The sequence below is a fragment of the Phyllostomus hastatus genome, unplaced genomic scaffold, assembly GCF_019186645.2.
Source record: "Phyllostomus hastatus isolate PE091 unplaced genomic scaffold, TTU_PhHast_1.1 phas_contig_29, whole genome shotgun sequence".
Lineage (NCBI taxonomy): Eukaryota > Metazoa > Chordata > Mammalia > Chiroptera > Phyllostomidae > Phyllostomus > Phyllostomus hastatus.
The window spans coordinates 42,374,427-42,391,107 of record NW_025333835.1 but is presented as its reverse complement, the minus strand read 5'-3'; the positions used below and the strand labels follow the sequence as shown (position 1 = coordinate 42,391,107).

General features: G+C 53.4%; 1 protein-coding gene across 1 annotated transcript in view; it reads left to right on the top strand.

Moving 5' to 3' along the window:
* Positions 1 to 69: 69 nt before the first annotated feature.
* The window catches only part of ATP7B (ATPase copper transporting beta), a 52,427-nt gene continuing 35,815 nt past the window's right edge, over positions 70 to 16,681 (top strand). The window contains exons 1-2 of the mRNA XM_045839247.1: positions 70 to 384; positions 719 to 824. The gene's annotated coding sequence lies outside the window, so the exon portion shown is untranslated. The remainder of the gene's footprint in view (positions 385 to 718; positions 825 to 16,681) is intronic.

The following is a 16,681-nucleotide window of genomic DNA, read 5'->3' as shown; positions in this document are numbered from 1 at the left end:
GCCGGTGATGGAAGGCTGGCTCTCCCGCCCTTGGCCCCCCTCCCCCACTGGAACCCTTTGCTCCGGGGACCCGGCCCCTGGCGCAGAGCCGGCCATCCGTTGGAGACCAATGGGAGGTCCTTGCATGTCTCGGATCGATTTTCCAGGCACTGAGTTCACACCCGAGGTGGCTGCGGCGTGTGAGGACCGCGGTTCCCGGGAGTCAGGCGCGGAGTGGGAGAGCGGACCCCACGCGGGCGCCGGCGACACCGCACTCCCCCCTGTCGCGGTGGGCGAGCCTCGGGATCCACATCTCCGACCCCGGTCTGCGAGGCTCACCCGCCCTCCTTCCCTCCCCGGCACACGCCGGAGCTGGAGACCGAGTCCAACGCGCACCGGCTCGAGGTAGCGGAGATGCGGGAGGGAAGCTGGGCTCCTGTAGGGGTCCCGGCTCGACCGAGGCACCAGCAGGCCGGCCTCTGGGTGTGGGTGTGGGTGAGGGTCCGAGGCCCACCCTCCCGTCTCGCTCCTTTGCCTGCGTCCCCAACGGCCAGGGGTGCGATGACACGCAACTTTGAATTAATCGGCACAGTGCCGGCAGTCGATCCCCTTGTCCGAAATGCAAGGGCCGGTTCCCAGGCCCCGGCTCTGCTTAGAGCCGAACCGAAGAGATGCCATCCCCACCCCGCTCCTCTTGCATGTCTGGGGTCTAACACCGCGCTGCTTTTTCACCAACCAGGTGACCTTTGGGCTGCGGACCGGATCTCAGAAGAAACTGGTTTCTCCGGGATAAGATTCCTGAGCGGGAGAGACAGATTACAGCTAGAGCAGGGGCCAGTAGGAAAGTAAGTTTTCTTCCCCTCGCCCCCACCCCGGTGCTGTGTGGGCACAGTACCCGGAGGGCTCCCCACGTCCACCTGCTCCCCTGCGTCCTCACCCCGCTCCTGAGGGTTGGCTGGGAAGGCGGGGCGCCGCAGCCCTACCCCCAGAAGAGTCACGGTCTGGGAGAAGAGCACCCTTTCGAAAGGGCATGCCTTTACCTGAACTGGTTTTCAGGAACAACTTAAAACCGGGAACTCTCCCGTAGGCCATTATGCTGGGGAGGTTAAGTGAGCGTTGAGTTGCTGGGTAAGAGCCCTAACTGCTCAAGAAGATGCAGTCAGTCCCCTGCGGAAGGTATTCAGAGTTGGTGCGTAGACCCTTTTTTGGTCTCCCGAGGTCCTGCAGCTTTTTTTTTTTAAAGAGCTATTTCCAATTCATTTTCCTTAGACAAGTAACCCATTATTAGTACAGTCTCTTAAAGTGCAAACAGTACAGGGATATATAGCATGAAAAGCAGATCAATTTTCTAATCCTTTTGTATCTATGTCCATATGTCTTCATTTGTTCAGCAAATATTTATTGAATACTTACCAAGTTTCAGGCGGTGCTGAGCTGAAAATACATACATATCATATGTATTGTATACATATCCAGAGAAATCTTTAGGTTTTGTGCAATTTTGAGCATTCAAAATTTTTGCTTTATACACATGAGATCACATAGTGTGTATTCTCTCCAATCTCCCCCCCCCCACCAGTGTAACAGTTTATTTTGGAGATTGTTTCATGTTGATACATAAGCATCTGTTGTGTTCATTTTAAACTCTATACAGTATGGCGGCATCTTAATTGTGTTTACTGTTTACCAGTGGGTGGACATTCTGCTTGCTTCTTCCTCACCTCACCTCCCCGTAACAAGCCAGGGTGTAGTAGGCATCCGTGTGCAAAATTTATAACACTGACACTTAAGCATTTCTTTACAACAGACACTTAAGCCTAGTTTGCTGGTCTGAAGAGTAGGCTGTGCCTTTTCTATGGATTCCTGAAATTAATTCAACATTATTTATTGCATGTCCTATTGTAGTGAAATTCGCCTAAGCTTTGTTGGCACAGAAATGAAATATCGTGGATTGATGGGTGGGTGGTCTGGTCAACTGATGATTCTTAGCGTGATGACGCGGCATCTAACGGAGGTATGGGGAGCACTCGCGCGGGGGAGGGCTGGCCTGCACAGAAGGGGAGAGCCTTCCAAGGGCTGCACTGACCCCACCTCTCCACCCGTCAGAAAAATCTTCAGCCTTCCAGATCAGGCTTCAGACCTGCTTCTTCCCTGAAACTTTGTAACCGCCTCTGCCCACATTGGCCTTGTCCTCTTCTGGATTCCTTTGATAACAGTAGTAGTCGACGTTACTGAGGTTGCTCTGCATGAGGTTGCTCTGCACAAGGCTCCGCTGTGCCTCCTTCCTGGCAGGGCTGTCTTCCCCACAGAGAAAGCTGGTTCTCCAGCCTCCTCAGTGTCCAGTGTCAGAAGCCAGCGACAGCCCTAACAGCAGCACAAGGCATAGCTGGTACACGAGTAACTGTCTGGGGGGTGAGAGAGCTGGATTTCGGACACTTCTTTACCTGACATCCACTTTCTTCTCCATCACAAAGCTCGGGGCAGCCCTGCCACATGCTCTGCACTGACTGCACAGCATAGGAACCAAGGAAGTGTCCAAATTCAAATGTGGGCAACATCAGTCTCATCTCTAGGATTGGCATTACCGCCAAGTGAAAATCTGCAATGTCTGTGGGTTTTTCTTTTTTAAAACTGACTTAAAGGGAAAAGTCTGAACCGATCAAAGGTTGATGAGATAAAATACAGGGCAAAGCAGAGAGTGACGTAACTAACAGCAAATAAGACTTTAAAAACGGCAGCGATTGTGCAATCTGCTTTTGGAATGTAACAGGGTTTTTTTTTTTAACTTGGTTCCTGTAGAAACTAAAAATTACAATGCATTGGGTATTAGAAATGTTTCAACTTGTTTTTAAAAATTATTATTATAAAAGCAAGTTAACTCCATAACAAAAATTTGGAAATAAAGACCAAAGGGGGAAAAGTTACTTTTCTTCCAACCACTCTCAAGATGGCTGTCGTCAGCAGGTCTGTAAATGCCCTTCATGGTGTGCTTTGGCTGCATCTAGTTATTAAGTTTCAGAAATAAAAGAATATATTCTTGCCATGCAGAGATAACCAAAATTAGCATCTTTGGTCCAGTCTCCCCTTTCCATGCTGGGGGACCCCTGAGTCCCCTGCCCCACCCTGCTGGCCAGCGGCCTTCTTGGCTCCTCCAGCAGAGGGAGAGCCTTGCTAGGGGTGTTCAGGCAATGGAGTGGCTGGTACTGCCAGCAGTTTCTGGTTTCTGGTTGTCCCTGCAAATGCCTTATACTTGTTCCTTGCTGACTTCCTGCGCCTCTTACAAACCGTCACCACTTGCAGCCAGCCTTGTGCTCCGTCCCTGCCTCCTCTGATTCTCAACAAATGAAACAACCTCAAGTCTTTCTGCGAGAAAATTGACACCATTGTGTATGAGTTTCTTCAACACTCTGCTGATCTCTACCCACCTTGTCCCCAAATTTTATCTGGAGGCACGAACTCTGGCCCCAGGACAGGCCCGCCTTCTTTTAAAGAGCCTCCTCACGAGCCCTGACATACAGCTTCCTCTTGTGTTTCACTGGCCCGAACTTTGCAGAAGTTTTCAACATTTTAAGCTTCGACGACTTTATCTTGTGTAAAACTCTAGATTCTTGTGTTCTCTTAGACTTGTCAATGTAAGAAATGTCCAAACCTGTCGACAGTTTTTATGAGTTTATCTGAGCCAACCCGACAGCAATTTGTGGGAAGCAAAACCTCAACGGATGGAGAAGATGCCCCAGAGATTGGCAGGTTGCTGTTCACTGTACACCTCACACAGTCAGAGGAGGAGACGTAAAGAGAGGGACAGGAAGTTCTTTGGTGGCAGAGTAGGGAGATGGGAGAAAGCAAAGCAGGGAGGTCTCTGGGATTGGATAAAAAGTAAAATGGAGAAACAAATACTTCTTTCACCTTGGTGGGTGCAGGAGAGTTAACAGTGAACACATACAGCATGTGAGGGCCACAAGGTAACAGTGAGGGGCTCCTCGTGAAACCGAGACGTCGGCCTTCGAGATGCCTGTCGAGATGCCTGGCACCGCTGGGACCAATAAGCAGAGACAGGGATTGAGTCCTCGTGGGCGCTTTATTCAGATGGCCGGCCATCCGAGAAGATGGCGGGTATATGCCCGAACAGACCGTCTTAAATTCTCGTTTACACCGACCCTTTTAATGAGGAGAAGAAGGGTGTGGGTGAGGGGTTTGGAATTCTGGGGAAAAGTCAAACATAGAAAGCTGCAGCTTTCTTCTGTGTCCTGGGCGGCGGGCGTCTCACCGGGCGCACAGTGGCTCCGATGCCGTCCTGACAGCTTGCAGTGTTCCTGCGGCACAGGGATGGACCTGCTTCTGGTCTCCGGGAGTCGGGGTCGGGGGGTTCCTACCTTCAGTTCCTGAAACAATAGCTTTTAACGTACATTGATTGCTAAGCTTATTAGCTATTCTCTGAAACTAAATTTTTTTCCAACACCGGAGTCCCTTATCCTATTCAGATAATGATTTGCAAACCAGGAACGTACCCTGGTACTTTCAAACCCTGGCATGAACCGAGAACACGCTCCGAAACGGAGGGGACGGGGCAACGTTTTTAGAGGCACAAGTGGTGAGGAGGGAGCTGATGATCTAGGAGACGTGTTCTGGGGCAACAAGACCGCACACGTAGCGGACTCAGTGGTCACGCCAGTGGGGTTTCGAGGTGAGAACGATGGGTAGTATATGAACAAGCATTTAGCGAAGTCCTGGTTTTAGCACAGGCCTTTAGAACAGAAAGGGGTTGTTGGGGTTTCTTTTTTTTTTTTTTCTCCATCACACAGTTATAGTGCAGGGATTGTTATTTCTCAGGGGTCCTGCAAGGAATACGATTTATCAGACAGTACGATGAGCCCAGGCGGGCTGTGTGCTCTGCAAGGGGTTTCAGAGCCCAAAGGGAAAGCGGGGCATTGAAGGCAGTTTCAGAGCTGAGGCTGCAAAAAACCAAACTTTGGGCCACGGTTAGGATGTTCAAGTTGTTACAAAGTACTCACCTGCTCGTTTAGGTCACTGTGCCTGCTCTTGGCGGTATTTGAGCTCAGACTCCTGGCTCGGAGCGCAAGAGAAAGGAGTCAGTGAAGGAGGAAAGAGTCAGCGCTCCGTGGGGCATCTGCAGAATGAAATGTTAAATATTCGTCTGGAAGTTGAGTGTTTTACGGCACCGGCCACATTCTGATCTGTCTGTGTTCATAGCAAACAAATACGTTTTTTGTTGGGCATTCTCTGTCATTGACTCAGTCAATAAGTATTTATTGAGAAACATGAACATAAACACCATTGTAGCGCTGGGGATGCAGCTCCGAGGAAAAAAAACAGAGAATTGTTGCCCTTGTGAAACTTACATCCTAATTGGGAGACATTAAACAAATAACTGAAATATATAGCTCGTATCAGATAGTAGTGAAGTGTTCTGGGGAAACTAATCAGGAAAGGATACAATAGTAAGGGGGGGGGGTGTTTGAAGTGTAAACATGGTAATGAGCGGAATCCAGGGAGCAGACCCATAGGAGCTGAGGAAGGGGGCGGCCTCGCTATGGGGTGTTGGGGAAGGGACGTTTCTAGCTTCTAACCCAGAAAGCAGCCAGTGTAAAGGCCCTGAGGCAGGCGCCTTGCTGTGTTCCAGGAACGGAAAGATTGGAGTGGTTCTAGCAGAGTGAGTGAGGATGAGGGGTGTGAGGATAGGTAGAAACAGAATGATGGGGCAAATTCTAGAAGGTTCTCTAGGTCCTTTGAAGGAATTTAGGTTTCACTCCGAGTGTAAGGAACTGCCCTGGAGGGTTGTTAGAGGATTGTCCTTATCTGACTTCCTTTTAAGGGCATTCCTCTGTCTTGGGTTGGGCCGAGGGGAAGCCAGGGCTCCCTTAGGAGGTTATTTTAACAACGCAGGTGAGCTACCCAGGCGGCTTGGACCGCTGTTGTGGTGGTGGAGGTTAGGCGGCCGAGGTGGCTAAGAAAGGTTGGGGAGCCAGAGAGTCTGATTAAGGGGTTTCATGGGGGGCAGGACCTGCGATCTGGCGGGCTGAGTCTAAGCAGGAGTCCGCGCAGACTGCAGCAGCAAGGGGAAGGGTAGGAGGGGTTTTATGGGTGCGTAGCAGACCCCTCACCCAGGGTGGGTCCCCCGCTGCTCTTCCCCAGTGGCCAGGGTGTAGGTGTTTGCAGGACAATGTCCTCTGTCTGGGAGATGTGTGGACCTTGTTTCTGGGAAAAGCTCAGGGAGAGGGGAGGGGCAGTGAGGGTTCCACCGGTTCCCAGCAGGACGCTGGCGGCCGTGCGTCAGCCGCTCCGGATAGTAGGGAACCTGGTGGTCAGCATTCAGCCGGCGACCAAACCTTCCTTGTTCCAGCGTAGGTGGTGGCTCACGTCCTCCAGGTGCCGGCACCCTCTAGCAGTGGAGGTGCTGAAAAGCGGTTAGGTGCTGGGTGTGTTTTGAAGCTAGAACTGACAGGATTCGCTGGGCATCTCCCTGTGGTTGGAAAGGAAATGATTCTCATCCACAATGAATCCAAGACTTTCCCTGGGCACGGGAGAGGAGGAGCTGCCTTTACGGAGATGAAGAAGCAGGAGGGGGTAGGACACTGGGAGCTCAGTTGCAGCCGAGGTAACGCTGGAGACGTGTGATGCACATCCCACGGGAGGTATTGTTTCAGCATCTGGTCAGAAAGTGGCGTGGAGTTTGGGAGTCCTTGGCTGTAGGTGGTCATTCTAGGAGTTACCAGTAATTCCACTAGTTAGATCTGAGGGCCCAGCGAGAGGTCTGAGGGCCCAGCGAGAGGCACTCCCAAGGTGGGGGCGGGGGGGATAAAGGGGAGCACCGGGAGGGATGGGCCAGTCGGGGAGCAGGGACCGCTGCCTGGGCAGGGAGAGGCACTCTCCCAGGCGGTGGGGGAGGCGTCTGCAGGTCCTGGTCTGGCTGCTCCTGTTGTTTCCGTGAGGCAGGAGCAGGGCAGCGTGAAGGGCGGGGTGGGGGTCTGAGGACACGGTGGTGCTGCTGGGAGGTGTGGGATCACCGTCCAGGAGAGGGCAGAGGTGGCTGCACTGCCGGCGGCACCAGAACCCCCTCCCGGTTCACCATCACGAACCAGCGTGGAACCATTGTGGCGGGCCGGCCACCTCCGAGCGGTTTGCCGCGGTCCTTCCTGGGCCGCGGGGAGACAGACCCGGGGTCTGTCGGCACGTGGAGGCAGCCGCTGTCGCAGCTGAGCCAGGCGGGCACCAGGGGAAGAGGGTGGCCGAGGAGGTCGAAGGTGCAGACGGCAACCGTGCCATCAAAGCGCTGGCTTCTGCACTTGGATGACCTCAGCCTCCGTGTCTCTCGGTGGCCCCGTCCAAGTCTCGTTCATTTAGAACCAGTGTCGTTTTCTACCCTTAGGCCAAGCGCAGCTTCCTTTACGAGCACTCCGGCTAGCGAGCGAGCCCGCCTGGGTGTTCCTTGTGTGCTTGTCTCCGGTCAGCACGCTGGTGCAGACGGCACGCAGGGCTGACCGTTCTAGTTCTGAAGCCGCCAGGTCCCAGGGGAGTGCGGCGTGGCCACGCAGACCTCTGGGCCCACCAGCCCACCAGTCCCGGGGGCCGAGGGCCTGCAGCAGCCCCCCTCAACCCCCCTCCCAGCACCTGGCCGTGCAGACGACTTTTCAGTATTTGAATACCGTCCTCTACGACTCTTCTCTCCTAACTTGCTAATCAAGACCTGAGGGCAGCCAGTAGCATCTTTCGTGCGCAGCGCTGAACTACTTGGCTCTCAGGCTCCACATTGGATGTGTTTATTAACGTTCTGCCCCCGTGGTGGGGGCCGGGCTCTTCATTCTCCTCCTCTCTGTGGGGGAGCCCTCTGCCCCCCCTCCCCCGCTTCCCAGCAGCAGCTCAGTGTCAGGCTCTGTCGTTCTGTCCTGGTCCTGTCCCGGGATCCGGGACTCCTCCGCCGGCCGCGGGAGGACGGCCCGCCGTTTTTCTGAGCGCCGCCCAGAGCTAGCCTCTGCTGGGCTGGGCAGGCTGTTTCTGGGAGTGCTGAATATTTGAATCAGGTGTCCTCCCTCCAAATAAGGTCCTTTGTCCCGGAGGTTCTGGTAACAGGAGCTGCCCATCTGCCCCGGGCCCAGGCTCCTCGGGTTGCAAAGGGCTGTTCAGGACACCAAGGGGGTTTTTACTTCTCTACGAGGAAAAGAGCCACAGCAACGGGGGAGGTGGGCCGGAGATGCACAAGGTGAATTTTACTTGGGAAAAACAGGGTCTGCACGTGCGCAAGGCAGAATGACTCCGTGGAAGGAGGGGGGGGTGGGTGAGGGGCCAGGGGGTGTGCCCTCGCACTGCGCTAAGGGGTCCACACGCACCTGGAGGCTCCAGGTGGCAGGCGTGCGCGTTCTCACCTGCCCGCAGTCCAGCTCCGCCAGCGTCCGGTCAGCAGCCGGTACTCATTCGTCACCGTGCTGGGTCTGAGGGCAGAGAAGGCCCGAGAACCTCGTCTCGGGGAGCTTGCAGGGTTTCCGGGCACTGAGTGCGCACGCGCTGCATCCGCGATGAGTCTGGCCCGGCCCGAGTGGGGGGAGAAGGCTTGCCCTCCAGTACAGGGATGATCTAAAGGCTGCCAGCCTGTCGCCTTGGCAGGGCTGCGCTGGAGTCCAGATTGGGAGGGAGCCCTGGTGGGGGGCGGGGGTGGAGGCCCTCTGAGGAGAGGCGGGACTTAAAGGATCAGGAGGATTAGGTGGGGCTGGCCACCTAGGGGTCGGGTGTGAGGAAAGGGGAAGGAGCCAGAAAGAGGAGTCTGGGCCCGATTCTCCAGTCTGGGAAAGTGGCTGGAGCCCTGGCTGCTTTGTGAGGTTCTGTGGGAACAAAGGAGGATCCACCATTTCCCCCAGACGTGCTGCCCCGCCCCCATTCCTCCTCATCTCTGCCAAACTGGAAGGGGCATTGCCACCCTCCGGGCCTCCCTCCGTGCCCCGGGCTGTGATCAGTCGGTGCGGAGCCTGCAGGACTCCTGTGCTGACCCTACTCCACTATTAACCTCCTCGCTCCTTGTAACCCCCCCCGAGACCCCGTTCTCCTGCCGGCCCAAACTGTGTTTCCACCTCACAGATGCAGTCACGTAAGTCCTCTGCTTACAACCTGACGATCTTCCACGGCCCACGGGACAGACAGAGGCTTCATGAATTCGAACTTCATGCCCTTTATAACCTGGGCCCTGCCTCCTTTTTCTGGCTGTGTGCTGGGTCTCAGTGCCCATTTAGGAGAAGGACGTCTTTTACGTAGAGTATTTAAGTTTTTCCTCAGTTCACGGTGCTAAGAGGATGGACTTTTCAAAAGCACTTGGGACGTGTGGTGCCAGCATACTTTCCTTGCAAACCGCTCACTGCTACGGCACAGAAGCGTTTTCATGTATGATCTCGCATCACCAAGGAAAAGTTGAAAGAAGGGTAGTAACTCATAGTGACTCATTCAGTAACTCTACTAAAAGACAGGGGAGCTTTGGCCGGGTGGCTCAGCTGGTTGGAGCATCGTCCTGTACACCAAAAGTTTGCAGGTTCGATCCCCGTCAGGGCACATATGTAGGTTGCATGTTCAGCCCCTGGTCGGGGCGTGTATGAGAGGCAACCAGTAGATGTTTCTCTCTCTCTTTCTCTCCACCCCCCGCTTCAAATCAATAAATGTATACTCAGGTGAAGATCGGGGAAAAAAGGCAGTAGAAAGATAAATGACACTTTGGGGAGGTTTCCACTCGAAATGGCAAAAAGTTTCTTAAAAACCTGGTGCTTAAGGAGATCAGCCTCAGGCGTCTGGAAGGCCTACTTATCGTGCGCGGTGCAGGAGACGTGAGGGGGTGAGCAGGCGCCCGTGCGTCCCGGCAGAGCCTGTCAGGACACGGGAAGGTCAGAGGTAAGCAAGCATCAGGACACGGGAAGGTCAGAGGTACGCAAGCATCAGGACACGGGAAGGTCAGAGGTATGCAAGCAGGAGTTGCGTGACTGTGAGAGAGAAACCACGCCATCTCCAGGCCCATCTCTGCTGGCTTCTTGGTGGGGCGGGCGCCCGAGGCCCTCGGCATCCACCGTCCCTTCGGGCCTCGGATTTGAATGGCATTTCTTGGAGCTGGAGGCAGGTTGTCTTTGGCTGAGCGCAGGGAAGGTAGGAGGCCACCCCAGACCCCCCTGGAGTTGGCTTGTTCCAGAGCGAGTTCCAGACCTGGGGCCAGCAGGGGGCCACGTCCCCACAGAGAGCTGGGGGGGGCAGGAGAGTCGGGAAGAGCCCATCTCATGGTCAGGGGTCCTTGAGAAGAAGGGTGTTATGTAGGCAACCCTTATAGAGGCAGGCCCCCCAGCGGCCCACAGCAGAAGGGATGCGTTCTAAATGTCCTCTCCGGATGCCCGCCCCCCCCCGCCGTGACACCCCCCGTCCCCAGCAGCACCTGGTGGGGGGGGGGGTTGAGTGATGCGGAAGGACACGGGGTGACTGTCTTACCAATGGGCCCGACTCTGTCCTCAGTGCATTGCGCTCCACCTGAGTTCGCTCCCGGAGGTGTTGCCAGGATTAGCGGCTGGGGGAGCTGTGCCTCGTGGGGGGAGGAGGCCACCCCCCCTGCCCCCTTGTCTGTGAAGGAGTGGGGGCGGGGGTGGGAAAGGAGCCAGTGCTGCCCCCGGAGGAGGAGGAGGAGGAGGAGGAGGAGGAGGAGGGCGGCGGCCACCCCTTTACCACACGGTCCAGTGTCTCTCTTAATCCTCCTGCGGAGCATGGGGCCCCCGAGGAGCCTGAACGGCGCGCTCGCTCCCGGCCGTTCTGCCACATGGGAACCACGGAAACGCCTGGCTGCCCAGGGAGTTTCTGCTCTCGGTCCTTCCTGAGGTCAAGCCACCGGTCCACGAGCAAACAAAGCTGCAGGAGACGTGGAGCTTTCTGGGGCCTTGAAAATTCAAGTCACGTTGCCCGGGAAATACTTCTCTCCCCCTGGTGCCCTGTGCGCCGGCGGGCTGGGAGCTGTGCAGGGGGCGGCTGAAGGTGTTCCCAGAAGGTGCTGGAAGTTTGGTAATCCACAGCGGCCTTTCTCCCCAGCCGGTGGGCCGGGTTTTGGAAGGGCACGTGGCCAGAAGGAAGCCTCACGTTGGGCTCCTGGCCCTGCCCCCCGGGTGTCCCAGCAGCCCTGGGCGTGGGCACGCGCGGGCCGTGTGCAGAGTCCCAGCGCCGAACGCAGAGTGACGAGTGAGCGAGCGAGCAGGTACACACACAGGTGTGCCTGCCGTCTGCCCGACTCCGTGGCTCGCCGCCCGCCAGACCGCAGGCACCCGCAGCCTTCCCGGGGCTGGCCCAGGAGCCCAGCGGGGCCCTGTGGGGCTGAGAAGGGGCCTTCCCCTTAGCCAGGTAGGGGGGCACTTTCCAAGCATTGCCTTCGAAGGTGACCAGGCGGTCTGGGGAAGGTGTGACCCCGGACGCGGCGATGGAGGAAAGTGTGGGCGAGCGGCCCCGGGGCCCTAAGCGGTCCTTCCTGGCGACTCTGCGAGACTCCCAGGCGATGCTGCTCTCTGTCCGCCAGCGGTGGTCCTTCAGGCGGAGCCCCGCGGCCAGGGGCGCCCCTGGACCCGGGTCCTCGGAGGAGGGCTGCTCTGAGGAGGAGGAGGGAGAATTTTCCCAGCAGGCTTTGCACATGACACAGGTCAGTGCCACTGCAGAAGGGCTGAAAAGCTGGGGTGGGGCGGGGTGGGGGAGGTTGGATCCGGTTCACAGACGGAGGTTTCTTCCGCCTGAGGGTGGGGTGCCGGTCACGGGTGGGGGGGGTGTTTGCATGTAGGAGGATGAGTGCAGCGCTGAGGCCCACAGTCAGAGTGGAGGCTCCAGAGGGGAAGTCCATGGCGGGTGAATCTTGGGTTTTTATTGCTTCGTATTTTAAGGATATTTTCGTAAGCCTTTGGAGAGCAAAAGTTTTCCAAAATGCAAATCAGACAAAAATGGATCTCCCCTGCCTTTTTTTTTTAAATGGGTACCTGATTTTGTTAACCTCCATATTTTGACTCAATAAACATTGAAAATGTCGCTGCAAGATGAAGCTGCTCTTAAGCAAATGAGAGTTTTGTAACGTTCAAAAGTAAGGCAGTGTAACATTCTGTGGAAATGGTGTGTTTTAGTAGGAGTTCCTGGGGGGCTGGTGGCCGGTGGGGGCTCCTCTCCATTGCTGTGTGCCGGTGGGGGAAGTCTGGTTAGATACTGAGGGAAGCTTTCATAAGGGCTATGCCGTTTAGGAGTTATTTTTGTTTTTTGTAGTGTTAGTTGTTTAAACAGTCCCTAGAACCAAAGGGAATTTTGTGAAAAGAGATTTTGAATTGGTACTATGCAATGGATTTATGTAGAAAGAGGTTTATAGATGTGTGTTTATGCAGTTCACAGCTTTAATATTTTTCTAGTGTCCAAGATAGCAAAAAAGCACATTATTTTTTAAATGTTTGAGAGCACTTCTTTAAAACGTCCAGACTTCTATGTCAGTTATTTGGATGTGAAAATCTAATGATTCTTGGTGGCCAGTACTCAGCTCACAGGACTAGGGGGCTGTTGGTGGCAGCCGGCCGGGAGACTGCGGCCGCGGTGGTCTCGCACGGGCCACGGCCCAGCTCTGGCCCAGCAGCTGACCCTGAGACTCCTCGAGCTTCTCCTTCCTCGTTGCCAAGTGGAAGGACAGGTCCTGCCTCGCAGGAGTGTGGAAACGCTTTGTAGAGTGCCATATAAATGCAAACTATTGTTTTCTGCCAAAATTAGGATTTTCGCTAGAATTCCCACCTTGGAGCCGTGTTGGATTCTCCGTGTCTGGCAGAACCGTGTCGGCCAGTTAATGTCTGAGCTCAGCTGTGCCTGTGCTTTTTAAAAGCTTTCATTATGAAAGTAATGCATGTTTATTATACAAAATAAATTCAAGGTGCAACAGGAGTAATACAGAAAAGTATAAAGAAATAAAAGCAACCCAGCGCCCCAGCTATTTTCCCTTTATACCTGTGAACATGCGTGCTTATATGTGAATTTGTGTATGTGTACATGCATGTGTTTTTTGTCATAGGTAGTATTACACACCTTGTATTTTTTACTTACTAGTTTGTGGACAGTTGTGCACATGCACACCCCTATTATCAGTTTTATTTATAGCTCCACTTTCCAATTTAGGATTATTTTTAGAAAGCGTTTAGATTATCCTGGGCGGGGGGCTTTGTGGTGGCCGGTTCACGACGATGAACGTAAAACCGGGCGTCAGCGACGGTCGAGGGGGTTCACGGTTAACCGTGGGTGGACTCAGAGTCTGTTAGGCTCCAACTGCGGGTCTGTTTGAGAGCCAGCTTACTTCGCACTTGGTATGTGGAAGGGGCCGTGCTCCTGTCTCTTCGTTTCATCGTCACCCCGCTTTAAACCACCGTCCCCTATTCTCAGACCGAAAGCCGAGATGGAGAGGTTAGGTCATTTGCCAGAAGGACTTAATCCCGGACCTGCCTGAGAACACGCCCCTTGCTGGGCTATTACGGTGTGCAAGTATCGTTTAACACCCCGGCTGAGACAGGGTTTGGAACGTGCCTGCCCATGGGAGGGTGGCTGATTTACTGCGCCCGGGGCTTGCAGGAGCGCGGCGCCCAGAGGTGCAGGCGGCCCCCGTGAGTGCTAATAAAACACGTCAGAGCCCTGGCCGTGGTCGGTGGGTTTCTGTGCTTCTGGTTCCCATTTCGTACACGCACCGTTTAGATCCAGGCCGTGGTGTTGAGCAAGCTGTAAGGGTCTTCTGTGTTTTGGGCTGGCAGGAGGGGAAAATTTCTTTTAAGGCACAGCTGGAGAAAACATGAAGGGTGGGGAGGGCACCCTGTGCCTCCCCCACCACTCTGTATTAGCAGGCTCAGCAGGTTGGCAGAATCATAACTATCCCTGTGTGTGTGTGTGAGAGAGATCACATTTTCTTCATCCATCCACGCACCGGCGGGCACTCACATGTATTGGATATTAGCCCCGTATCAGATGCACCGTTTCCCGTTTGTAGGGTGTCTTCACTCTGGCTGCGCGGGAGCTTTTTGGTTTGGTGTAGTCGTTTCCCTTGTTTTTCATGGTGTGGATTGTGCCTCAGGTTTCACATCCAAAAAAAAAAAAAATCATTAACAAGACCCTGACAAGGAGCTTTTCCCCCTGTGTTTTCTCACAGGAGTTGCACGGTTTTCATGCTTCTGTTTGCGTCTGTAAACCAGTCGAGTCCGTTTTTGCGAGTGGCGTGAGGCCGGGCTCCGGTTTCGCTCTCTCACGAGTGACGTGCGGCTGCCCCGTGTCCCAGCGCCTTTCGTCCCAGGAGACTCTGTCTCTTCTCCACCGAAGCCCCTTTGTCAAGTGTTAGTGGACTAGATACTAGTTTTTAAAAGGTTCATCAACCACTTGTATTTCTTTTTCTGGGGGTTGTTTTAGGTAGGAATTGCCTACCATGAATTCATAGAGTAGAATACATTATAATAAACATTAGGTGGACACCTAAGTCTTTCAAAGGAATATATGTGTTTTTTTAACGTATAGCTGGTTACAACTGTAATTCTAGGCATAGACCACTACATTCATTAGCGACAGGAGTGTTTGTTTTTGTGTATAAAATACTGCATTATTTCATCAAACCCGGTAACCATGTGCAACTTACCAATAAAAATCATGAAAACCAAACATAGTATGAAGTTCAGTGACTTCTGCCGTATAATACAAATATCTGAATTAATATCATTGATATAATTTTTCTTCTAACCAGTGATCACATTGCACGTACCTAATGTCGCTCTTTCAGGTCATGGTCTTATTGTAATTCTTGGCGATGACATAAAGCAGTTATGACCCCATAGTTCTGACTTAAACTATTTTTTTCAAACTCGAAAACTGTCGGGATTCCAAGATGCTGACAGCTGCTTGATAGTGACAGGCCCGTTACGCAAAATTCCTTTGTTTGGGAGAGAAGGCTCTGAAGGAGGAAAAACAATGCTCTCGATCGACAGAAGTCTGATGGAAAAACTGCTACGGCACGTAGCTGTGGACGGCAGTGGGTCCTGCGAGGCAGCCGACAGCAGTTCCGTGCGGGATGAGCGTGTGGACGGGTTTTCGGGGGCAGTGCCGTGGGGTGCTGCTTGGAGAGGTCACGGTTTGTGAATTTCTGAATTTTGTTTTGTTGTCTGTAGAAAACTCTATGGTTGTACGTATGTATTCAGGTTTGTTAATTTTATTGTTTGTTAATTTTTCTTTTTTCTCCTGGGCAAGTTCGTGGGTATACTACATCCGGTTTCTCCGTGAGGGTTGATGGTTTTTCCTTGCGGTGGTCCAGAGAAGGGCACAGGCCACAAGCGGTCACTCGTACGGAAGTTCCCTGGAGGGCACACACGGCACACCCGCAGGGCCCTCGTCCGGGTTTTCTCAGTGGGTGCAACTTAAATAACGATCATTGGGAACTCTTTCTGGACCTTTGTTCAATAATGATAAAAGGCAGTTTGAAGGGGTTAAAGTGGGGGTGGGGGAATACATACACTAATTTTTTAAAAAGATTTAATTAATTTATTTATTTTTAGAGAGAGGGGAAGGGAGAGAGAAACAGAGGAAGAGAAACATTGATGTTCAAAAGATACATCAATTGGTTGCCTCTTGTATGCCCCCAACTAGGGACCTGGCCCACAACCCAGGCATGTGCCCTGACTGGGAATCGATCCAGCAACCCCTTGGTTCACAGGCCGGCACTCAGTCCACTGAGCCACACCAGCCAGGGCATTTTTTTATTTAAATGTTAAAAATTGGAAAATACAGAGTGGATAGGGCAAAGGTAAGTTTACAGTTGTAAGTACATGAAAACACCATTTATTTCTTATATTATTCGTGTATTATTATTTATTGATTATCATATTCTTTTCCATGAGAACAACTGTAAACCTACTTTTGCCACACCCCGTATATAAAGAGAGTAAAAAATCAGGATTTCCTAGCTTGCCCATGAATAGCCTCAAACTCACGCACTATTACTGACATGTGCGTACCCCTGTGAGTCTGCACACGTGCAGGTGTAACGCGTGCCCTGCCCGCCCTGCTCACGGGGCTGCCCCGAGTGCGCTGGAGTCAGAGCATTGCGGGGAGCGGAGGGAGCGCCGGTTTCTGCCGTGCGTGTTCTGAAGTTCCAGAGCTGGCCAGAGGGGGCAGCACCCCACGGGAGGAAGGCCGGGCTCGGTCGCCGGCGGCAGGGCGGCTGCACTCACTCCGGACGGAGCTGCTCCGGGGCTGCTTTTCTGAGCTTTCCTTTTGCTTTTCCGCTTGGTAGCCTCCTCCTGTGATTAGCGTGACTAAAAAGAAAAAAAGAAAAAGTAACCTCCAGGGTTGTTGTGTGTGTGTGTTTTTTAAAGAGCATGCTGGACGTTGAGCTGGTGTAATTTAAATTCCAGCTGTTACTTAAACGGATGCGTGGCCTGGGATAAGTCTGCGAGTCTGTTGCAGCGGTAAAACCGCGATAAGAATACCTGCTGATGGAATCACAGTGAGCGCTAGGGACACAGGATGTCATCCTCGTAAGACGGCACTGGGGATGTTTAACTGTTTGCTATCACTGGGCGTGTGTACATACGGAAAACATCAGGGCTTTTCTGGATTTTGGATTTGTGAGAGCTCAGGAACACAGAGTTGTCTGGGGTGGGGGTTTCTGTATGGGAAAAGCCACACACGTGCTTAACTTTTTTGGCCT